General features: G+C 37.1%; 1 protein-coding gene across 9 annotated transcripts in view; it reads left to right on the top strand.

Moving 5' to 3' along the window:
• The window catches only part of ARMH3 (armadillo like helical domain containing 3), a 222,638-nt gene that overhangs the window by 146,736 nt on the left and 49,787 nt on the right, over positions 1-26,115 (top strand). The window lies entirely within an intron of this gene.

Below are 26,115 nucleotides of genomic sequence, written 5' to 3'. Positions count from 1 at the left end.
CATTTTTGGGAAGGTAGTGGTGAAGGAGAGGCTATGGAAGTGTTCCCTGGAGTTCAGAACCATGGGGCTCATTAAAGAAAAGAAAATATGTAATGACTTTAAAATTTTTTTTACCGATTTGATGCAATCACCTTTTCAGAAAGGAAAGAACTTCTTGCTCTCACCTTAGAGCTGCTTTTTGTGTTACTCCTCATTTCTGGTACACTGGCGAATAGGCAGCCAATAACCTGTTTGTGAGCATCAAACAATTATACATGAGCCCCTGTGGAGATGGCCTGCCAGAGAACCAGCCCTTCATCCACCCGGACTTCATTTGCTTACTCTGGAATTTCATAGACTCTACCCCAAAGACTTTCATCTCCCTGCACTATTATGATGAATGTTTGGAGCTGGTTCTTCCCCCCCCTGCTTTGCTAGCTATTATTAGAGATGCTGTCAAAAGAATTGGGCCCCAAATTTATTTTCCCATTAAATTCTCTCTTGGGGCGCAGTGCTCTACCCTGAAAACCTTCTTCCCCCACCTTCCATGTACAGAAAAGCTACAGGGCCCCGTTAAGGTTGCAGATTACCTTCTTCTGAAGCTCCTTATTGTGCTTCAACATCATGTGAACATTTGGGTTGCAATGCCTGGACTCAGAGGGAATGAGTATAGAATATGTTTTTGCTGTGATTATTTATGAATTAAGCAATGACAATATCTGTTTGAGTAGTAGGCCCCTTTCAGGTCATTGTTACCAATTCCATCATCTGAAAAGTCCTGTTTGTCTGCATGAAGTAACTTTTAAGTTCTGTCCATAGTAACCTGGACTTTTATGGGTCCCTGGACATAGGTCTAATGACCACTTGCTTTGTTATGTTTTTATTATCACTCTTAGTCCCCTTTGTGTAACAGGCACAACATTTGAGAGAATTTGCTGTGTTGTTTTGGAAGTCTGCTGTTTATTAAACTTCTCAGAAGCTCCTTCTAGCCCAGGTCCTCATTTTTAAATTTCCAGGGATGTAAGCTCTCAAGCTGCTCAGCAGTCATGCTGCTCTTAGGGACTTGGTATTTGGTACTTTGGGGGAAAGAATCCCAGAAACTTCCCACAAGTTAATTTTCAAAATCAAGACAATGATTGTTGAGTAAGTACTCAGGACCCATTTAGAAATTTTAAGGAACTTGATAGTGCATTTCTTTGTGTTCTTCTCTGATGGGTCTGTCATGCCTTCCCAGAAATGAAGAATTCTTATAAAGAGTGGATTTTGTACAGTCAGTATGGTAATAAATACAGAAGGAGAGATTCAGGGAGCCTGGCTCCTTTGTAGATTCACAATAGATGAGACCAAAACTGAACTAGAAAGTGCATTTGATTAAAGCTGTACTTTTTTCCCTCAGCTCAGGTAGGATGCTCAGCATTATGTACAGTCTTTTCATTCTTCATTTATTTTCTGATTTACTGAACTGCCTCTGCCACCTGACACACCTACTGCCCACTTCCTCCACTTTTCTCTCCTAAGAGTTCTCTCTCAACCCTAAAGGTTCCTACAAGAACTCTTCATCAAAGAACTTTTCTGAAGACAGCCTCAGTCAGTGTTTGGCAGGTTGGGGGATGTGATCATCCTTGTGATAGCTGAGGAAGACTCAGTTTTCCATCACAGCATCCAGGCAGTCAGCCAGGATAGGGCATCAAGTTGTGTTGCATCAAGCACCTGCAGGCTTAGAGCTGACAGTGAACGAGCTGTAATAAGATTCATCTCTGCACACTTAACGGATGTGGGGTTTGTGGTGAATGTTCGCTTACTTAATTACTCTGGCAGACTCGTTGATTGCCTTTCCTGAGGAGCTTTAAAAGGTTCCCCTGGGATGGACATAAACCTTTTCTCTTGCCTTTTAATTTCGGTCTTTACTTGGTGAACTTGAAAGTCAGTGTGGGTTCCATATGGCTCACCTTTCTCTCTGTCCTTTAGATGATTATGTGGCCAGCCTTATCTGATACCGGTTCTTTCTGGCTCACTTCTCCCCTCACATACAGTGTATGATCCATACTGCCCTCTTCCCATTCCATCTAGCCCATAAACTTTTGGGTTATCTTCCTGTTCGTTCTATGTGTGATCTTAATGCCCACCTCTATCAAGGCTGGAGTCTCTTTGGCCCATCTTTTCCCCCATAGCTAGTATATGATTATATATAGACCACATCTTACTCCATGTGGTATTTAATCTTTATGACCCACTTTCCCTGCCATTCATTATAGGATCCATAAGGCCCTTCCCTTCTGTTGTGGAATCTGTGTGGCCTTCTCCCATGTTACAGGATGCTTGTGACCTTTCCTTTTCCTTCTCCCATCTAGAATGTAATCCATAGATAGAATAACCATATTTTACAAACCCAGAATCAGATAATATGGTCTAACAAAGGTTGTTGACTGCTGCAAAGTCTTGCTAAAAGTACACTTCTTTTCTCAAAATTGGATTTCTCTAGGAAAGGTTTTGTGCTCTTTCAACTATACCATGTTGATTATTTTATCTAGAGGCTCTCTAATCCTCATATGATCCCTACTGACGATCCCTACCTTCCTTCCAATATAGGATTTCATTTCCCTCTCACAGATGGGGGGAAAGAGTCCAAACTAGTCATCTGCTCATTTTTCTTCCTCCTTCATACACATACTTTAAAAAAAATGAATTCCTTATCATAAAATGACTAATTAAGCTAGTAATAGGAATGAGGTGTAATTAAAATATTTCAGGTTTTTGGCTCATGACAGGTGTTTTTAAATGCCTGAGTTGAATTCAGAGAATTCAAATTTTTACCAATAATTGGAGTTGGATACCTATTTGGCATGCTGAGGTGTCTCCATTATCCTGGATTTCTGTTAGGTGATTGGTAAACTGTGTGTTCCATAAGTCAGTATACCAAGTACACATTCTTGAGTGCTGTCACAGAGCTGGGCACAAGGTAGGGACTCCACAAATCCTTATTGATTGTGTGTGCCAACACAACACCATGGTGTACTTCAGGGAATATAGCTGGAAACCCCGGCTTTTGGAATGTAGAGAAGATAGCTTTCTGTAATCAACTCTATAACTATCTAAATCTGTGCCTGAGGCAGGAATATAAAATTGTGACCTTTTGTCTTAATGGCATGGCATGCTTTGTATAATAGGTACACATTTTATATATTTTTCTGGGCTCCTCAGTTTTGTGCATCCAAGGCATGTACTTCATTTACTTTACCCTCATTGTGGTGCTACTTGCAGTTTCCACAACCCAGTGGGGGAAGGAGTAGAAGGTATCAAGGCCACTTCATCCATAAAGTTTGGGAACTGTTCCAAAAGACACAAGGGCATCACATGTATCCATAAATGGCCCTAGCTCTGTTAATAACACAAAACCTTTAAAAGGGAAGAAAACTCTTTGGAGCCAAGATTAGGTGCTATCTTGCTTGGAAACAGGGATGAATTGATTGCCTTTGGTGGTTCCTACTGCACCTGTGCTCTTTCCCACTCCACTATATGTGTTAACTGTAACAATATTACTATGGCAGTTCAGTGACAAGTGGTGGAGAGGGTCCAAAAAGGAAGGGAATTCTGTTCCTTCCCTATAACAGGGCTAAAGGACATGACTGAGGCAGTGCAAAAAGTCCCTGGCATCTCACTTGGCTTATTATGGTTTAGGGCTATCGTAATCGGAATCTATCTAGTTTTCAAGTGAAGTAGCTATAACCAATTGTTATTAATTTCCAGCAGGTGATGAGATAGAAACTCAGGTTGGATAAAGCCATGCATCAAGGTAGAAAGCCAAACTTTCTGATGTGCCTAGATACGCACGCAAAGAATGAATGCCCTCCATCCCCACTCCCAACCCCAGGGAGGGGGTGGGGTGTGTGTGTGTGTGTGTTCACATGTTTACTTATATACTATATTATATACTTTCCCATCATCCAATACATAAGCTTCCAGTTGTATAGGTGGTGCTTTTTGATCTCTCTCTTTCTCTCTCTCACAGATGTATGCCTTGCCTAGAAATCCATTAGAGTGCTGACTCAGACCATTCACTAGGTAAAATAAAAACTCTGTTAAAGTAAAGTCACTAAAACACATCTCCCCTCACTCCATCTTGACTTTTATATGCAGATATATAAATAGTGTCTATTTGGGTCCAGTTTAAGTGATTGTTGCATTTAGTAAAATGAGAGACTCAGACCTAATAGTGTTCAAAGGGACCCCAGGGCCTGTGGTGGCTTGTGGGAAGAGGGAAGTCTTGTTGACAGAAAAGAAGTTAAGGCCTAGTATTTGGGGAGAAACTTGGCAACTCATGATACCTTTTGGTCCCAAGGGGTCAGTCATTGCAAGTTTGACTTTAGTTAGTTTGAAAGTGAAAAGGTTATAAGGTAAATTTGTATTTGGGGGTTTGTTTTGTTTAATGTTAATCAGCAGAGTCTCTGAGCCTTGTAATGCACTGCTGTTAATAGGCATCAGGGGAAATTGCTTTTTTTGTTGATGTTGAATTGGATGGGCTGAAGATTCATTGACTCCACGAAGAGGGAAGCTGATTACTGCATGAAATGGGAGAGCATGAAGCAATTTTGAAGGTGAACAGAAATGTTGGTTTAAAAATAAAAAATTGCCCAACCCCAGATGAACCATATCAACTGTTGCCACATACTAATCAGTCATTCCTGTGCCCTCCTTCCACCCCCTTACAGAAGTCAATCTTTTATCTGTGCTTTTGGTGCAGAAACAATCATGACCGCAGTGACTATCCACAAACCCCCTCACCCTCAACCAGATATCCCAGCATACACTTTGTGAACAGATCTCTGAACTATGCTATTATACTTGGAAGAAGGAAACTGCCTTGAGAAAAATAGGGCAGTTACTCATTCTTAAGGGGAAATAGAGTAGTGCCAATAAGATGGGGGAAAACTTTCAATGAATTGTTTAAGGGAAGGAAAATAAATTACCTGGATGTACCTTTACCCATGTAGCCTACTGGGATACCTTCCCATCAAGTAGGTTTCCCAGCAAGTATATATTTATGTATGGCTCCTGTCTATGGGAGAGAAACTATTTGGTTTGTGCCTATAGGGACCCATACCATAGGTTCTGCAATAATAACTCTTTCCTGCCTGACTCTCCAACCCCTCCTTGTTACTCCTAGACAGAGTCTGAAGCTGCTGAATGTGCCAGATGTCTCCCCCTGGGGCTGTCTGTTAGAATATTTTTTCCTGAGATCTTTGGCTGTCTGTCATATTCTTATAACAGGAGGTTTCAGTAGCTGTTGAAAGAGCAGGATAGAAATCAATTTCTTCGTGATCTTTAAATCAAATCCACAAATACTAAGGGCCTACTTTTGTACAAGGCACTGTATTAGGTATTACTACGGAGGAAAACAAGTGTGTGTGTGTGTGTGTGTGTGTGTGTGTAATATACACATCTGCATATAATATATAATTATATTACATATTATATATAATGTAATTTTATATATGCATGTCATGTATAAGGAACTGTCATTAGTGAAACAAGACAAACATGCAAAGTTAAGTTGTGATAATAAAGATTAAAATATCAGCTGAACCATAATATAAGGAATCAGTCAGTGAACATTTATTGAGGGTCCACTATGTGCCATGGATTCTGTTAGGCACTGTAAATATAAATGCAAGAATGAAACAATCTCAATTACCAGAGAGCTTACATTCTAATGTGGGAGACAAAAAATACACAAATAAATATATGTAGACTAAATATAAAGAGAATAAATACAAAGTCGTCAAATGCAAGATATTTTAAGAGGGAGGGCACTGGCAACTGGAATTAGGAAGAGCTTTTTATAGAAGTTGCTGTTTGAATTGCATCTTGAAGGAAAAGAGGGATTCTCTGAAATGCAAGCAAAGAGTTAAACACATTCCAGACATGGGGGACACACAGTGAAAATACATGGAGATGGACAGAAGTCCAGTTTGGTTAGATTACAGAGTATGTAAGGGGAGTAATGTATAATGAGGCTAGGAAGGAAGGTTGGGCCAGGTTGTAAATGACTTTAAAAGCTAAATAAAGGAGTTTGTATTTTATCCGAAAGGCAATAGGGAGCAACTAGAATTAATTTTATAGGGGAATGACATGGTAAGATCTATGCATTGGGAAAATCACTTTGGCAGCAGAGTTTAGGATGGACTTCAGTGGGGAGAGATTGGAGGCAAGGAGAATGAGTTAGACCATTTTAGTAATCTAGGGTAAGAATGATGAGAGCCTGAGCTAAGATGGTAGCTATATTAGGTAGAGAGAAGGGTTACAAATGGGAATGATGTTGATGGAGGTAGAAACAGCAATATTTGACCTGTGAGGTGAAGGAGAGTGAAGAGTCAAGTCTAATGCCACAGCTACAAATCTAAAAGATCTGAATTATGATTGCACCTTCAACAGACATAGGGAAGTTTGGAAGAAGAGTGGATCTGGGGAGAAAGAGGAATTCTGTTTAGACATCTTGAGTTTGAAATGTATCTGGGACATCTAGTTTTGAAATGTTGAATAAGGAATTAGTAATACAGGCTTGAAACATGGGAAGAAATATCACAAGACTGTGAGTGGATATGATTAACAGTCAAGTCAATTACATATGCTCTAGGAATTCAGATGATTGAGAGATCAGCCCAAGGTGGTCAACAATGCTTTATGGTGGCCATGGTATTTGAGCTGGTTCTTGAATGGTGTGTAGGGATAGCTTAGGTGAAATAGACAGGGAAAAACAGGTGAGTTGAGACAGCAAGAGCAAAAGTGCAAAGTCCAGGTTCAGGAAGGTAATAAGGGCTTAAACTAGCCTGGCTGGAATAGAGTTTGAATCAGGGTGCAGAACACTAAGCTAGAACCGTAGGTTGGAATTTTTTCCTGTCAGACTTTGTGCAGGGCAATATCATGATCAAAGTGATATTTGAGAAGAGTTCATCATCCTGTTCTGAGTGGATTGGGGGTGGGGAGGAGAGACTAGAGTTTAGGTAACTATGGTAGCTGTCAATGTGTGGTAATATGACCCTGAACTTGTGTTTGTTTTCATTTTCAAAGACCACGACATGACATCAGAGAAATGATGTCATGACTTGCACTTGACTTTGTTTTGAATGAGGGAGGGCTATGCAAGGTTACCAGCCTCAGAACCAGTGCCTCATTAACCAAGTTGTGGTATATGAATATAATGGAGTACTATTGTTATATAAGAAATGACCAACAGTTGGACTTCAGAAAAACCTGGAAAGACTTACATGAACTGATGCTGAGTGAAAGGAGCAGAACCATGAGAACTCAGAGGGAATCATGAAGAGTCAGACATGACTGAAATGGATGAGCAAAGGGCATAACATGCTTGGGCATAACACTTAATAAATGCTTGTAGACTGGAGGAGCAGGAAATTTTTAAACATCAGACTGCTAGAGGGTAAGACATTGATAGATTCCTTAGAACTAATCTAGATCAGAACTCATCATACAAACAAATAAAGAGAAAACAAAGCCAAAGATAATAAAAACACTAGATAGACTTGGAAAGGGAATCAGAGGAAACATTTTTTGCAATTTGCTATTAGGTCAGTTGGTCTTTGTCAAATCTAAGGGTTTTATTCAAAACTTTTCTCCTTCTTTTGTATATTTATTACATGGATGGTTATTGCATTTGTAATATCAAGAAACCAATTCTTTTTTTTTTTTTTTTTTAAGAAACCAATTCTTTAACAGGGCAGCTAGGTGGTGCAGTGGATAGCAGGTCCGGAGTCAGAAAGACCAGTGTTCAAATCTATCCTCAGACACTTACTAGTTGTATGATCCTGTCACTTAACCCCTGCCTTCATTTTAAAAAAAGAAATCGAGAAGGAAATGGCAAAAAAAAAAATTCCAAAGGAACCAAAACAAACAGGCAAGCAAGCGTGGAATGGGAAGGCCTTTTCTTGAAGTAGTCTGCTCCTCAAGCAGCTTGGTGAGGAGTTATCATCAGCTTTAGGAAAATTGTTTTGATACATTTTATTTTCATATGGAAGCTCCATGTGTTCCCAATTAAAAGAAAGGTTAGGTGTACCCCTTATAAATTAATATCAACACAGCCCAATGTTTGGGGCTTTTAAATTTTTAATATTAAAAACTTTATTTTTTTATTCTAAGCTTAACAAACACCAAGTAAAATGAGCATTTCCATAAACAGATTAAAATAACAAAAAGGAGGATTAGACATGAAACTATGAATCTTTATTATGTACAGCTCCCTTTTTAAAAATAAATATATAATACATTTAACATGTAGTTTTCGAACCTGGCCTGTTTGACTATGATTCCTTCTGACCTTCCTTCTGTTTTCTTCTGTGCGTTTTTAAAAAATTCTTCAGTGATCTTTTTTTTTTCTTTTTTGGCAAACTCATCTTTAACCACACTTCTCCCAATCCCTTCAATTGGGGAAAATAAAGAAAAAACCCAACTAATATTCTTGTAACAAATGTGCATAGTCAAACAAAACAAATTTCCCTATTCACTATATTTGAAAATCACGTTTCTGTCCATCACCTCTTTGTCAGGAGGGTAGGCAGCATACTTTATTGTCATTCCTCTTGATTTGTAGTTAGTCATTGCTTTGATCAGTTCACAAGTCTTTCAAAATTTCAAAAACAATGTTATTGTTATTATGCACATTGTTGCTCTGGTTCTTCTCACTTTACACCTCATTAGTTCAGACATCTTCCTAGGTTTCTCTGAAACTGTCCCTTACATCGTTTTTTAAAAAAATGTAAAACAGTCATTTTATTTTCCTCTGCGGGATCTTGAAGGACAGACAGATGGCTCTTCACATGACCTATGAAGTGAGTCTGGGGGCAGAACCTGGGGGTCTGAAGCAGGGTGGTTGTTTTTCAGTCTTTTCATGACTCATGGAATTGATTTTTCACTACCTCATTATGGATCACACAGTAATGTAGTTTCATGTATGGCTTGGTCAGTTCAGTGCAGTCAAAGATGCTGTCCTCAGAGAGGCCATAGTTTCCAAGATGTTTTGGGTGAAGAAAACTAAAAACTGCCTGTTCGTATCCTTTGGCCATTTTATCGATTGGGGAATGATTTGTATTCTTATAAATTTGATTCAGTTCTCTAATTATTTGAGAAATAAAACTTTTATCAGAGATACTTGGCTGTAAAAATTGTTTCTCAGCTTTCTGCTTTCCTTCTAGTCTTAGTTGCATTGGTTTTACTTGCACAAAACTTTTTAAATTTAATATAATAAAAATTATTCATTTTACATCTAATAATACTGTCTATCTCTTTCTGGTCATAGATTCTTTTCTTCTCCATAGATCTGACAGATAAACTGTTCCTTACTCTTCTAATTTCCTTAGGGTATCACCCTTTATGTCTAAATTATGTACCCATTTTGACCTTACCTTAGTATATGGTGTAAGATGTTGGTCTGTACCTAGTTTCTGCCACCAGGGCTTGCTTTAAAAAAAACATCAATTTTTTTATTTGGGGGAGGTTGGAGTGAGGGAGGAGATTAGCAGTACTATTGCCAGCAAAAACAACCAATGCCATCAAAATATTATTTAAAATTCACAAAAGAGAAGTGGAGTCAGGATGGTAAAGTAAGAAGCATGTTTGCCTAGCTCCCCAGCATGCTTCCTTCACAACAGTCTAGAAAACATACCTCAGTTCTATTAAGAAAACAAACAAAAAAGTGATAATGAGTTAATTTTTCAAAGAAGCTTAGGGAAACATAGAGGTCTGCAAACACTGGTGGCAGGGGACTGGCCAGGAGCCCAATATGGGGGCATGTTGAATATTGCAGCCCCCACTAAAAGAAAGAGGGCCAAGACAGAATACAGGGTAGGAACCACTTTGGAAGGAGGTGATCCCAGGGGATCCCTGAACTAGTGCTGGGTTTAGGAACAGGTGCCATCTGGTAGCTCTGTTGACCATTAGCTAGTTCTGGGTCATGGATCCGTGGTGGAAAAGAGTGGTCATGAAGAAATGTGGGCCCAGAAGGAGGGGAATGGTGATTTACTTCTGATGCTTTGTCTAAGCCTGTAGTAGAATAATCATGACAGGAATCCTAGACCAAAGGAGAGTCAATGCTTGATTCACTCTGAACCTGCAGAGTTTCCCAACAGGTTAACAGCAACAGAGTCCAATAGCAGTTTATTGAAACACAACTACAGTCAAGCCAACAGATCCAAATCTGGGTCTGGAATGTGCAGATTTCAGACCAGGAAAATCATGAATGGTTCTCTCCCCAGATCACACCAGTTTGAGAGTACTAAGAATTTGTAGGCTCTGAGACTGAGCTGTGAAAGCAGAAGGACGTGAAAGGACAGAAGTCCAGGACAGAAATGACCCACAGAAATACACAGAATCCAGCACTTACATAAACTCAAAGAAGTAGCCTGGAAGAATGAGCAAACAACAGAAAAATAGTCATAAAGAGCTGCTATGGTAACAGGAAAGCTCAAGACCCAAACATACATGGAAGACAATGACTTAAAAATATCTAGAAGTAAAAGCTTCAAAAAAAAAAGTATATCTGATGCAAGCCCACTAGGAATTCCTAGAAGACTCTGAGGTACCACCTCACACTATCAGATTGTCTAATATGACAAAGAAAATGATAGATATTGGAGAGATGTGAGAAAATTGGAACACTAATGCATTGTTGGTTGAGCTGTGAACTGATCCAACCATTTTAGAACTATGTCCAAAGAGAGAGAGAAAAGGACCCACATGTACAAAAATTTATAGCAACTCTTTATGTGTGGCTAAGAATTGGAAATTGAAGGGATGCCCATCAGTTGGGGAATGGCTGAACAAGTGGTGGTATATGAACATAATGGTATACTATTGTGCTAGCAGAAATGATGAGCAGGCAGACTTCAGAAAAACCTGGAAAGGCTTATATGAAAATGATGCTGAATGATGTGAGCAGAACCAGGAGAACATTATACACAGTAACAACAATACTGTGTGATGATCAGCTTTGATAGACTTAGCACTTCTCAGCAATACAATCATCTAAGACAATTTCAAAAGACTCATGATGGAAAATATTATCCACATCCAGAGAAAAACTATGGAATCTGAATGCAGAATACAGTGTACTATTTTTCTCTTTTTTCTTTCTTGTGGTTTTTTCCTTTTTTTCCTAATTCTTTTACAACATGACTTATGTGGAAATATGTTTAATATGATTATACATGTATAACCTCTATTAGATTACATGATGTCTTGGGGAGGGGGAGGGAAAAAGGGAGGGAGAAAAATTTGAAATTCACTATCTCATAAAAGTAAAATTTGAACTATCTACATGTAATTGGAAAAAATAAAATACTATTAAGTGGGGAGAAAAGAACTAGAAGAATTAAGAAAGAACCAAAAATGATTTTTTAAAACAAAATGAGAGCTATGAAAGAAAGATATGAAAAAGTATTAACAGGTTGGCAAAAGAAGTACAAAACTATAAAAACAGCTTTTTTGTGGCGCAAAGAATTGGAAATCACGGGGATACCCATCAATTGAGTTATGACTGAACAAGTTGTGGTATATGATTGTGATGGAATACTGTTTTTCTATAAGAAATGATGAATAGGATGATTTCAGAAAAACTTGGAAAGACTATTATGAACTCATACAAAGTGAAGTAGACAGAAACAGAAGAATATTGTACAGCAATTTTGTAAGGATGATCAACTGTGAAAGACAACTACTGTGATCCAAGACATTTTGAAAGTGCTCGTGATGAAAAATGCTTTCTTCCTCCAAAGAAAGAACTGATGAACTCTTAAGTATAGGTTGAAGCATACTTTTAAAAGCTTTCATTTTCTTTCGTTTTTTTTTGTGTTTTCTTTTACAATATAGCTAATATGGAAATATTTTGCATGACTTAACAAGTGTAATCAATATCAAATTGCTTGCCTTGTCAAGGGGAAGAGGGACAGGAAGGAGGGAAAGAATTTAAATTGAACTCAGAATTTTAAAAGATTATTTAAAAAATTTGCATGCAATTGGAAAATATTTAGCAAAATAAAATATCTGTATTTTTAAAAGGTACAAAACTTTACAATGAAAATAACTCCTCAAAAATTAGAATTGGTCAGATGGAAGCAGAAGACTCCAGGAGACATAAAAAAAAAAAAGATGGAGAAGAAAAGAATAAACTGTGAAATATCTTATAGGTAATAACTAACCTGGAAAACAGACTGAGGAGAAAAAAAAATTAAGATTCATTGGACTACTTGAAAGTCATTAACAACAACAAAAGCCTAGACATCATATTTCAAGGTATCTTAAAAGAAAATTGCCCAGATCTCTTAGAATTGGAAGGTAAAATAGTACAAGTAGAATAGTGGAAGACCTCAATTTACCCCTCTCAGACCCAGATGAATATATAACCACAAGATAAACAAAGAAGTTAAAGAGGATTTTTTAAAAGTTAGAGATGATAGACTTCTGGACAGTAGTAAAGGAAAATAGAAAGGAGTAGATCTTTGTCTCAGCTGTATATGTCACTATCACAAAAATTTACCATGTATTAGGGCATAAAACTTCACAAACAAATTCAGAAAACAAATATTAAGTGCTTTTTCTGATCACAATGCAATAAAAATTAAATTCAATATAAGGCCTTTGAAATTAAATTCAATAAAAATAGATTAAAAATTAATTGGATGGAAAAACACCTTAGAAATCATATAATCCAAACCTCTCATTTTACAGCTGAGGAAGCTGAAGTCTAGAGGATAAAATGACTTGCCAGAGATCATGCAAGTATTAGGTGGCAGAGTTGAGGTTCAAACCTAGAGGTTATGACTGCAAATCTAGTGCTTTTTCCACTATACTCTGAAAATCCCTCCCTAATCCCACTCACTGTTTTGCACATAGTAGATAGAGTAGTGAACTTGGAGTAAAGAATAGATGGACTCAGGTCTCTCCTCCAACACTGTATGACGTTGGCAGGTGCTTTACTCTTTCTGACCCTCTGCTTATCTGTAGAATGGGAAAATACCTGCGGGATCCACTTCTGAAGGTTGTTATGAGGCTTACGTACATCCTAATGTATGTAAAATGCTTTACAAAATAAGATATGTCAGTTATTATTATAAACCATAAGCTCTTGCTCTACTTATATACACTCCAGTTCTTTAAGTAAATCTTTTGTTTAAGAAAAAAATTGAAAATTAAATATCTTAATCCTAAAGAATTGGTTCATCAAAGAACCAATTATAGAAGCAATCAATAATTTTGTTAAAGACAAACATAACACAGTTTGTAGGATACAGCAAAAGCAGTCATCAGGAAAATTTATATCTCCAGACTTTTTCATCATGAAAAGAGAGAATGAGCAGATCAATAAAAAAACCCAGAAAACCAGCAAATTATGCCCCCCCATTAAATACCAAAATAGAAATCCTAGAAATCAAAGGAGAGATTTATCAAATTAAAAGTTTTTTTTTATTGAACTAATAAATAAAACTAGGAGCTGGGTTTATAAAAAGCCAATAAAATAGATAAACCATTGGCTAATTTGATTTTTTAAAAAAAGAAAACCAAATTACCAGTGTCAAAATGAAAAGATGAATGCATCATCAATGAAGATGAAATTAAAGCAATTATTAGAAAGTATTTTGCCCAACTATATGCCAATAAAACTAACAATCTTAATGATGTGGATGAATATTTATAAAAATATACAGTGCTCAGATTAATAGAAGAGGAAATAGAATACTTAAATAACACTATTTTAGAAAAAGAAATTGAACAAGTCATAAATGAGCACCCTAAGGAAAAGAACCCAAGACCAGATGAATTTACAAGTGAATTCTACCAGACATTTAAAGAATAACCCCAATATTATGTAAACTGTTTGAAAAAATAGGTAGAGCCCTATCAAAGTCTTTCTATGATACAAATATGACTTTGATACCTAAACCAGGGAAAGTTAAAATGGAAGACAAAAAACAAGCAAAACTATAGACCAATTTCCCTAGTGAATGTTGATGCAGAAATTTTAAATGAAATGCTAGCAAGGACATTACAGCATATATCACAGATTATATACCACAATTAGATAGGATTTATTATATCAAGATTTCAGGACTAGTTCAATATTAGGAAAGCTACAAATATAATTGACCATATCAATAATAAAGCCAACAGATCATATGATTGTATCAATAGGTGTGGGGATAAGTTAGAAACCATTCCAGTAAGATCAGAAGTGAACCAAGGATGTCTGTCATTACTGTTATTATTCAATACTGTACCAATACTGAAGGGACTGTGGAAAAACAGGTACACAAACACCCTGTTGGTAGAGTTGTGAACTAATCCATTCTGGAAAGCAATTTGGATCCATGCCCAAAAAGCTCTTACATTCTTCATACTCACTTATCCAGAAATAATGCTACTAGGTTTATACCTCAGTGACATCAAAGAAAGAATGGAAGGACCTATATGTACAAAAATGTTTATAGGAGCTGTTTGTGGTGCTAAGGAATTGTAAGTTTACAATGCCCATCAATTGAGGGATGACTCAACAAATTATGGTTTATGAATGTGATCAAATACTATTGTGTTGTAAGAAATTAAGAGAATGGTTTCAGAAAAAAACTGGGAAGATATATGAACTGAAGCTAAGTGAAGTGAGCAGAATGTAGTAAAACAGTTTATACAGTAACAACAGTATTATAGCCATAATCAACTTTGGGAGACTTAGCAACTTTGTTCAATATAAAAATCAACCACTGTTCCAGAGGACTCATTTCATTACTTTCTTTTTGTTCTGTTCTAATTTACAGATGTTTCAATTCTTGGGTGAGGCTTACTCTCCCTTGTTCTAAGCTGGTGATTCTCCTTGTCACTCTTTCTTGTGTAGCTGTCATATCCTTTTCACTTTCAATTTCTCTCTCTTATTTAATTTCTTTCAGATTCTTTGGTAGTCTTTGCGCCCAGGACATTCTTTTCTCTGAGACTTTACTTAGACTTCGTTTGAAATTGCTTTCTTCTTCAGAATTTACTGGTTAGAGTTCTTTCAATCCTTAATATTTCTCCATTGTGTTTGGCATTTTATTTTGTTTTCTCATTTCTCTGGCCTCGGTTTTTGGATTTATGTTTGGTGCTTGAGCCAAACTCTGTTCCTCTGATACTCTTGGATGATATAACATGCCATGCTTGATCCTGAATGCGTTGACTAAAATGAGGCCCCCTCTGCAGGAATTACTGGGTTTTGGCTCAGTTCCTTGGTGGCTTGACTTGGGTTTTGGCTTTGACTGTTTCTTTGTCTCCTTCTTGCATAGTCTTAAAACTATTGCTGGTTCTGGCCTTTGCTGTGACCCTGATAAGGGTCATACATAGAACAATTGATTTTGCTGCTTGCAGGCCTCCTACAAGATCCAAAGTGCTTTGCTTCCCAGATGCTGCCCTTTTCTCCTTCTGTGTCTTCTGCTATGTCATAGGATGTACTCCATAAGCCCCATTTTGGGCTCCTTTCTAGCCCTGTCTCCTGTGTAAACAAATTGCTTACATATTTTGATTTCATTTATCCTAGCTTATCTGAACTCAGAACTTCTGCAGGATTCTGTCATTCTTTTTGTGTAGTCCTCACCTATAGGGCAAATGTTATAGCTGTCTCTCTTTGATTTTCTTTATTATTGTTCCTTTTGATCCATTTTTAGAACTTTGTCTAAGTTTTTTATTTTTATTTTTTTAATCTAGGATCCTAAAACTCAGGTCAAGGGTTCTTAAACTGGAATCTGTGAATTTATTTTTAAAAATATTTTAAAACTTTCAATATAATTGACTTCCTTTGTAATCATATGTATTTTATTTTATGCATTTAAAAAAACATTCTGATGAAAGGTCCTTAAGCTTCACCAAACTACTAAAGGAGTTTATGACGAAAAAGTTACGAAATCCTTTTTAGGTCCCTTAACATGCTGCCTTCTTCCCACATTCCCTGTCCTGTGTTTTTGATCTGATTTTTTTTTCTATTCTTTAAAGTTGACTTCTTTTATATAACTATAGAAATTGTATGTATTGATCTTTTTCTTCTGCCTCTTTTAATCTGCACCATTTCATACAAGTCTTATTTCTTTAAATTCTTTATGGCATTATATTACAGCATATACCAATTTGTTCACTTGTTCCCCAATCCTTGGGCACACATTTTTTAACTATTCTAGAAAATGCTGTTCTCATTATTTTCCTACATGTAGGTCTTTTCTTTTTTTTCCAGTAACCTCCTTAGCATAGAAACCCAATAATGGAACAAAGTCAAAATGCATGAACCATTTTGTAATTTCTTGTGTAATTCAAGAATTCAAGCTCATGTTCCAAAATGGATGGCATAATTTATAGCTCTGCTAACAGGTAATTGGTGTGCTTCCTTTTTTGCATGCCACTAACTGAATATTTCTATTAATGGCCTGTGTACAGTTTTAATTTTGTATTGGTCATTATTAGTTTGTACCTCTTTTGAGAACTTTTTGTTCATAGTCCTTTAATCACCTATCTTCCTCCATTTCTTTGGCATGGCAGCTTGAGAAGTTTAGCAGGCTTTTCTGTTTTTAGTAACAATCTTCTTTGGGAGAGAAAACTAGTTCACATCTGAGTTATCTTTTCTACCAGACTATGTGGCTATTATTTTTATAAATTTATATCAATTCCCTGTAGCTTTTAGATATTTTGTGCAAAAAAAAATATGTATAGTTCATATCTTCTTATTCAAGTTGCATTTATTTCTTGTTCAAAAGCTTTGTATTTTTATGTTTAAAATGGTAGTTTGTCTTTTATAATATTCACAGTTGGTTACAAATTTGTCCCATATCCACAGTGTAAGAGATATGCTTTCCATTTTCTCTAACTTTTTAGTGATTTATCTTTTTAAATTTATTATGCTTTGGGATTTATCATGGTAAATGGTATATGATGATAACTTATACTCATTTTCTGCCAAAATGATATCTAGTTTTCCTAGCAGTTTTTATAGAATAGAGTTCTTTCCTAATAGGATTATAGAATCATAGAAGTCATTTTGTCTTTGTACCCTTGAGTTTATCAGAGGTTAGCTTTCATGTATTTCCTTCTAAACCTTGCTTATCTAGTCACTTTCCCTGGTAAATATATTTTTATCCAATACCAGATAATTTCTTCAATTATTGCTTTCAAATAGTATTAGAAATGTCAGATTAATACAGACGCAATATAATTTTTTCTAATATTTGCCAGTCTTTTTAAAATTATGATCTATTTTTAATATTCTATTTTTAAAAATTTGAGTTCTAAATTCTCTCCCTCCCTCCCACGCCTACCTTTCCCATTGAGAAGCAAGCAATATGATCAATAATGCATGTGAAATCATGCAAGACATATTTCTATATTAGCCATGTTTCCAAAAAAAAGCAAGAAAAATAAAGAAAATGGAGAAGTTATACTTCAGTTTGCACTCAGAGTTCATCAGTTCTTTCTCTGGAGATGGATAGCCTAATTGTCTTGGGTCATTATATTCATCAGAGTAACTAAGTCTTTTACAATTGATCATAGTTAAAATATTGCTGTTACTGTGTACAGTGATCTCCTGGTTGTGCTTACTTCACTTTGCTTCAGTTCATATGGGGTCTTCCCAGGTTTTTCTGAAACCATCCCTCTCATCATTTTTTTTTTAAGTTAATGTATTTTTAGTTTTCAACATTCACTTCCATAAGTTTTAACTTTCTCCCTTTCTCTCCTCCTGAAGACATCATGCAGTCTGATATAGGCTCTACATAAACATTCCTGTGAAACATATTTTCACATCAGTAATATTGTAGAGAAGAATTAGAATGAATGGGAGGAACCATGAGAAGGAAAAAAACAGAAAAAGAAAATAGCTTCACCCTGCATTCGGACTCCACAGTTCTTTTTCTGGCTGGGGATGGCATTTTCCATCATGAGTCTTTCGGAGTGTCTTAGACCCTTGCATTGCTGAGAAGGGCTAAATCCATCAAAGGCAGTCATTGCACGATGTGCCTGCTGCTGTGTAGTGTTCTCCTGGTTCTGCTCACTTCACCTAGCATCAGTTCATTTTTTGAAGTCTGCCTGCTCATCATTTCTTATAGCACAGTAGTGTTCCATTACACTTCTATACCCCAACTTGTTCAGCCATTCCCCAATGGATGAGCATCCCCTCAATTTCCAGTTCTTAGCCACCACAAAAAGAGCTGCTATAAATATTTTTGTACATGTGGGTCTTTTTCCCATTTTTATGATCTCTTTGGGATACAGTTCTAGAAGTGGTATTGCTGGGTCAAAGGGTATGCACATTTTTGTAGCACTTTGGGCATAGTTCCAAAATGCCCTCCAGAATGGTTGAATCAGCTCACAATTCCACCAGTAATGAATTAGTGTTCCAACTTTCCCACATCTTCTCCAACATTTATCATTTTCCTGTTTTGTCATGTTAGTCAATCTGATAGGTATCATGTGGTACCTCAGAGTTGTTTTGATTTACATTTCTCTAATCCATAGTGATTTAGAGCATTTTTTCATATGACTATAGATAGCTTTAATTTCTTCCTCTGAAAACTACCTGTTTATATCCTTTGACTTGGGGGGAATGACTTGTATTCTTGTAAATCTAACTCAATTCTATATATATTTTAGAAAAGATTCCTTTATCAGAGATACCAGTTGTAAAAATTCTTTCTCAGTTTTCTGCTTTCCCCCTAATCTTGGTTGCCTCCTCATCATGTCTTATAGAATATAGTTGTACTCCATCACAATCATATACCACAGCTTTTTCAGCCATGTCCTAGTTGATGGACATCCCTTCAGTTTCTAATTCTTTGCCATCACAAAAAGAGCCGCTTTAAATATTTTTGCACATATAGGTCCTTTTCCTTTTTCCTTTGGGATACAGATCTAGTAGCAGTATTGCTGGATCAAAGGATATTTACATTTTGAAAACCCTTTGGGCATAGTTCCAAATAATTCTTCATAACAGACCAGTTCACAAGTCCACCAACAGTGCATTTATGACTCAATTTTTCCACATCCCCTCCAGCATTTGTCATTTTTCTTTGCTGTCATGTTAGTCAATCTGATAGGTAAAAGGTAATACCTCAAAGTTGTTTCAATTTTCATTTCTCTAATTAGTAGCAATTTGGAGCATTTTTTTCATATGATTGTACATAGCTTTGATTTCTCCTGGAAAGTGCCATTCATATTCTTTGACCATTTACCAATTGGAGAATGTTTGCCAGACATTTTTCACCTTTCTCTCACATGTATGAATTTTGTTGTTATTCTCTCTTAGTCTATCAATGGTAATTTGGTATAGCATTAATCTGTAGATTAATTTGACTTATAATGTCATTTTTATTATATTGTGCAGCTAGCCATGGACACTGATTATCCTTTTTATTTAGGCTTTCCTTTATTTCTATGAGACATTTTTTGTATTTATATGTCTTGTTTTCATATAAGATTTTTAAGTTTATTTAAGTCCCATCTGTTTTTGGCAGGTTAATTCCCAGGATATCTAATGAATTTCATTGTTGTTTTAAATGGTATTCCTTATTCTGTTTTTTCTTCTTGGTTGTTCTGTGTTCTTAGTTCTGTGCAGAAATGCTAATGATCTTTCGGATTTATTTTGTATCCTGCTTCTTACTGAAGCAATAAATTCTTGATGAATATTTTGTCAATTCTTGGAGGTTTTCTAAGTAAAATATCACATCATCTGCAAATAGAAATTATTTTGCTTCCTCTTTGCCAAGCTATTTCCTCAGTTTCATTTTTTCACTTTATTGCCATAGTTAGCATTTCTGTTACTATGTCAAGATAAAACTTGTGGGCTCTTGACTGAAAGATGCTACTGAGACCCTTCAAAGCTTTTCCTCTCCCTCTTCCTCTCTTCTCTTTTCTCTTCTCTTTTTCCCCTTCTTTGAATTCATAAGTGAATTTTAGGAAGAAAATCTATTTCCTCTAAGTTGTAGCTACCTATATATTTTTAAAAGCAACTTTTCAGTACACATCTTGGGTAATATGAATATTGAAAATATATCCTGTTCATCCTCCCCCCGGCTCCATGGAAAGGAGAGTTGTCTTTTTGGAAGAATGAGTCAGAGAGAGCAAGGTAAAAATGGACTGAGAAATCCCCAGCCAATTTGAGGCTCAGCCTTGCAGTTCCATCTGTCTGCTTCATTTTGCTTCATTTTGTATAAGTGGTCCTTATCTTCAGTTTAGTTTAATTTCAAAAAGTTTCAGTTGTCAGAGTTTAGAGGCTGTGTTGAAGAATGGTCCAGGTTCCTCCTCTATGGATTACTCTTGAAAAACAGTTGGGTTTATCCGTTTCTCTCTGCCATGATGTTGTTCCAAGAGACCCAATGCTAGGATTCAGCTTTGTTCTCCATCCTTCCGTCCTCCATCCTGTCTGCCTTACATGTAGAAATACAATATCAAATAGAAAAATTCCAAGAGCCTTCCTCTGGTTTTTGTTGCATGAGAAGTTTAGCAGGCTTTTCTGTTTTCAGTGACAGTCTCCTTTGTTGGAGAAAACCAGTTCGCTTATGAGCTCTCTTTTGTCTCTGGGAATAGACCCTTCTCATGCTTCTTCTATGCCGTGGGGGAATGAATGCTTCAGGGCTGGACCTGCCCATGAGGCTAGACTTTGAAACTCTTGACTTCTGAGAGGGTGGGGCTTTGATTAGAAATTGTCATCTTGTCCCATTGAGTTTCTTGTTTCATTCTCCCTTTCTTCTCTGCTCTCTCCTACTCCAGTATTGATCATATCCTTTTAAATCTACTTCCTACACCTAAGTAGTTACCTCTGGCTAAGCTAAGTGGGTAGCCCCAGCCTTGCCCTGAGAATCAGTAGGAGCAGTGAGATTGAGATAGCCTTCCTTTCCTTGTCATTGAATATAGACTGAGCAGCCTTCTAAGCTCCTTCTGAAGTCTGGCTGTCAAAATTTCACCAACTCAGGGCCTCTTCCATGTCATATGAAGGCATCATGTGTTCAGTGTATAATTAAACACCTTGTTGACTGGTCAGCAAAGCTTAGATTTTTCCTGTTTATGTGCATGCACGTTATCATAGTCTCCACTCTCAAAGAATTGCTATTCCTCCTGACATTAGTACTTGTAAAGCACACAAGCTTTAGGGAAGTTCCCTTAGTTATCTCTTAACTGCCAAGTCAATCTTCCTGCAGCCTTTGACACTGTCAGTCACTCTCCTATCCTGACACTCTCCAAGATTTTAGAACACTGTTCCCTCCTGGCTCTCCTCCTCCTTGTCTGAATGCTTTTCCTTAGGCTTCTTTACCAGATCTCCATCCAAGTCATGCCTGTTGATGGTGGGTTTCCCACATTGTAATGTGCTACAGTTAGGCTTTCTTCTCTTTTTTCTTTATTTTATATTCACTTTATATTATTTCGCTTGGTGATCTCATCAATTCCCATGGATTAAATTATCATCTCTTATGCTGATGACCTTTAGATCTACTTATCTGACCTCTAAACTCCATTCTCCAGCTGCTCTTGGAAATCTCAAACCTGATGTTCCATAAACATCTTAAACTCAGCATGTCCAAAACTAAACTCATCTTTCCCCATAAACCTGCCCTAACATCTAGATTTGCAACCTAAATGTCCTCCTTGATTCCTTAATCTCACCTCATATATCCATACTTTGGTCAAGGCCTGTCACTTTTATCTTCCTACCATCTTTTGTTTGTACCCCCTTCCCTCCTCTGACACTACCCTACTATAGGTCCTTATCACCTCATCTCTGAACTCTTATAATAGCCTGCTGATTGATTTGCTTGCCACAAAACTCTTCCACTCTAGTCTCTTCTCCACTCAACTGTCAAAGTAATCCTCTTAAAGCCTAGGTCAGACCATGTTACCTCACCCCCGACTCAAAAAATTCTTTGACTCTCTATCACCTCCAGGATCAAATATAAAGTTCTCTGACATTCAAAGTCCTTTCTAACCTGCCTCTACCTTCCACCTTTCCACCCTCATATATATTCTTTGATTTAGTAACATTGGTCTCCATTCTGCTCCTCAAAGAAGACGATCCATCTCCCCACTCTGGGCATTTTCATTCACTGACCTCCATGCCTGGAATACTCTCCCTCCTCATCACTCCCTCCTGATTTTCCTGACTTCAAGTCCTAGGTAAAATCCCATCTTCTATAGGAAACCTTTCCTGATTCCCCCTTCATTCATTATCTTTTATATAGCTTGTTTATACATATTGCACGTTGTCTCCTCCCATCAGGTTATGAGCTTCTTGTGAAGAGGGACTGTCCTTTGTCTTTGTTTGTATCTCCAGTAATAAATATTGCCAACTGCCCTATCATAAATGTGTATTGACTGACTGAAATACCAAGGGCCCATGAATATCATTTGGACTCATTCTAGGCAGCAAGACCTAAATAGGCACTATTGAATTCACGGAGACGTTGTTTTCCTCTTCTTCCTCTTCTTCTTCCCTCTTCCCCACTTTTTATCTTTCAACAAATTTAATTCAACTTCGTAAACTTTTATTAAGCATATACCATGTGCAAGGCACTGTGCCATATACTGGGTCTATAAGACAAAGAACAAAACTGTCTTGTCTTCAAAGAACTTACATTCTCTTGTGTGGGAAAGGGGAAAAGGACACACAAGAAGCATACAAACAAGCAAATATAAAGTATATACAAAATACAGTAATGTCAACAGGTAGAAAGCATTAACAACCAGCAGGATTGGGAAAAATCTCCTGGTGGGGGTGGCACCTGACATGTCTGCAAGGAAGCAGAGGAGAGAAAGGAAGGGGAATGCCCAGATATGAATAGCCACCTGGGCAAAAGCATTAAGTGGAGAGACAGAATGTTAAGTATAGGGAACAGCTAGCAGGCCAGTCTGACAAGAAAGAAGAATTTGTGAAGAGGAATCATTTGAAATCGGACTGGAAAAATAAGTGATATCCATGTTATGCAGAGCTTTAATTGCCAGGCTCAAGATTTTTTATATTATCTAATAGGGAAAAGATAGCCATTAAAGATTTTTGAGGGAGAATGTGACATGATCGCATTTGTGTTTTAGAATTTGGCAGCTGTGTGGAGGTTCAATCAATCAGTAAGCATTTATTTAATGCTTGGTATTTGCCAGGCATTATGCTAAGCCCTGAAGATACAAAGAAAAATACTCCCTGTCCTCAATGACCTTATTATGTTCTATTAGCAGAAGACAACATGTACATATATGAGAATATAAAAGATGCATACAGAAAAGATGCAAGGTAACCTTAGAAAGGCACTGGTATAATTTCTAGAATATATAAAGAACTGAGTCAAACATACAGAAATACAAGTCATTCCCCAATTGATAAATGGTCAAAGGATATGAATAGGTGGTTTTCAGAGGAAGTAATTAAAGCTATCTATAGTCATATGAAAAAATGCTCTAAATCATTATTGATTAGAGAGATGCAAATCAAAACAACTCTGAGGTGCTACAATACACCTGCCAGATTGGCAAACATGACAGAACAGGAGGATGATAAATGTTGGAGAGGATGTAGGAGAGTTGGAACACTAATTCATTGTTGGTGGATCTGTGAGCTGATCCAACCATTCTGGAGGGCAGTTTGGAACTATGCTCAAAGGGCTACAAAAATGTGCATACCCTTTGACCCAGTAATATCACTTCTAGGACTGTATCCCCAAGAGATCATAAAAATGGGAAAGGGTCCCACATGTACAAAGATATTTATAGCAGCTCTCTTTGTGGTAGCCAAGAACTGGAAATCAAGGGGATGCCCATCAATTGGGGAGTGACTGAATAAGTTATGGTTTGTGAATGTAATGTAATACTATTGCACTATAAGAAATGATGAACAGGAAGACTTCAGAGAAGCCTGGAAAGACTTACATGATCTGATGCTGAGTGAAAGGAGCAGAACCAGGAGAACTCTGTGCACAGCAATGACCACAGTGTGTGAGAGTTTTTTCTGGTAAACTTGGAACTTCATTGCAATGCAAGGACTTAAAAAAAAAAATTCCCAATGGTATTTTAAGGCAAAATGCCTTCCACGTCCAGAGAAAGAACTACAAAATTCAATTCCAGAATGTAACAGATCATTTTCTTTTGTATTATGTTTTAGTTTGTTATATGATTTCTCCCATTCATTTCAATTCTTCTATGCAGCACGACTGTGGTGAAAATGTATTTAATAGGAATGTATGTGTAGAACCTATGTAAAATTGTATGCTGCCTCAGGGAGAGAGGAGGAAGGTAGGGGGAAGGGAAAAGGAAATCTAAGTTATATGGTAGCAATTGTGGAACACTGAAAATAAATAAAATTAATTAAAAAAAAGGCACTAGTAAAGTGGGTCTGGGAAAGGCCTCTTGAATAAAGTGGTGTTCAAGCTGAGTCTTGAAAGAAGCTAAGGATTCTAAGAGGATGAGGTGAGGTGGAATGGTATTTCATGTAATGGGGGCAGCTAATGCAAAGGCACTAAGTTGGGATATAGTGTTATGTCTGAAGAACAACAAATTGACCAGTGTAGTTGGACCAAAGAGAATAGTAAGAATATAAGAAAAATGACAAGGTAGGAAGGGGGCAGATTGTTCTTCCCACTTTACTTGCCAGATGAGTTTATATTTGATCCTAGAAGTAATAACTCTAGAGCCATTGGAGTTTATTGAGTACAGAAGTAACATAGCCAGACCTACACTTTAGGAAAGCTGCTTTGATAGCTGAATGGTGAGTGAATTTATCAGATAAGAGTGGAAAGAGACTTAAAGCAAGGGGAACAATAAGGCCACTGCAGTAATCTATACCACTTTCTGAATCCCTGGATTAGGGTGATAACTTTGAATGGATATAAGGGAAGATACATGAGAGATGTAGAGAAAGAAATTACAAAATTTGAGTTACCTGAGAGTGAGGACCAAGGATGACAACAGGGTTGCAAACTTGAGTGACTGGAGACATGGATAGTGATGCCCTCAACAGAAATGGGGGAGGAAGTTTGCAGGAGGGATGAACTTTAGGGAAGTATAATATATTCTGTTTTGAACAAATTGAGTTTGAAATGCTCAAGACATCTAGGTAGAGTTTTCAGAGATATCAGAATCTTAGGGCTTAGAAAAAACCTCAGAATTCATTTAGTTTTTAACTTACAGCTGAAGCACAAATCTCTTCTTTCATCTTCTTCATCCTCTTCATGCCTTCTCTTTTTCCATCTTTCCTTCATTGTGATTAGAAGTGTGGCAACTGAATCCCATCTCTTATTGATTGCCAGTTTTGCTCTAGAGGCATTAAATTTTTCTCTAACTTCATCTCCCTTCTTTTCTTCCTTCCTCCCCTTCCTTACCTTCAAGATATACTTAAGTAAGAAATTGACTTCTTCTTAAGTAAGAAAGTGACTAGACTTGTTGATGATACCTGAGGGCTGAAATTAGATCACCAGCCTCAGTATAGTAGGTCTAAATGGAAATAAAAAATCTGTTTCCTCCTAAGTGCCCAGATCATGATGCCTGCCCAGATATCAGCCCCAAAATTCTTTCTGGTTATATTCTATGTCGTTGTCCTCCATCCAGACATAGGCTACTTTAAAAAAAAAAAGTTTCTCTTTGATAAATTTCATTTTTGCCCCTTCGAAAAAGTCCAGAAAGTCCAAACAGACTGTTGTCTTTCCTTCTACGTTAACCCTTTGTTCCAAACCTGGCCAGGGAGCAGCCCACCTCTGGCCTGTTTTTATGGTTGTCACTTGTCTGAAAGGGGAGGGAGAAGAAGACACTTGTGCTTTAGCAACCTCAGATGATCTTTTAGGAAAGGAGAAAATAAGACTGTGGGATGAAGATGCAGAAAGAAAATGTGTTAGAAACTTTTGCCTCCTTCACAGTTTTGCCAGAGGCTGACCTTTATACCTTTCTGGCTTCTGTCTATTCAGTTGTCCTTTTCAATAATAAGTCAGGTATTTGGGAGCACAAAGAATTTGAAAGGGAAGCTTCAAAAATCTCTGTGCTTCCAGTAACATGGTGGAATGATCAACCATGATAGACTTAGCTCTTCTCAGCAATACAATGATCCAAAACAATTCCAAAAGACTCATGATGAAAAATGCTGTCCACATCCAGAGAAAGAAC

Source organism: Notamacropus eugenii, chromosome 1 (assembly GCF_028372415.1).
Source record: "Notamacropus eugenii isolate mMacEug1 chromosome 1, mMacEug1.pri_v2, whole genome shotgun sequence".
Taxonomy (NCBI): domain Eukaryota; kingdom Metazoa; phylum Chordata; class Mammalia; order Diprotodontia; family Macropodidae; genus Notamacropus; species Notamacropus eugenii.
This window is presented reverse-complemented; position numbering and strand designations above follow the sequence as displayed.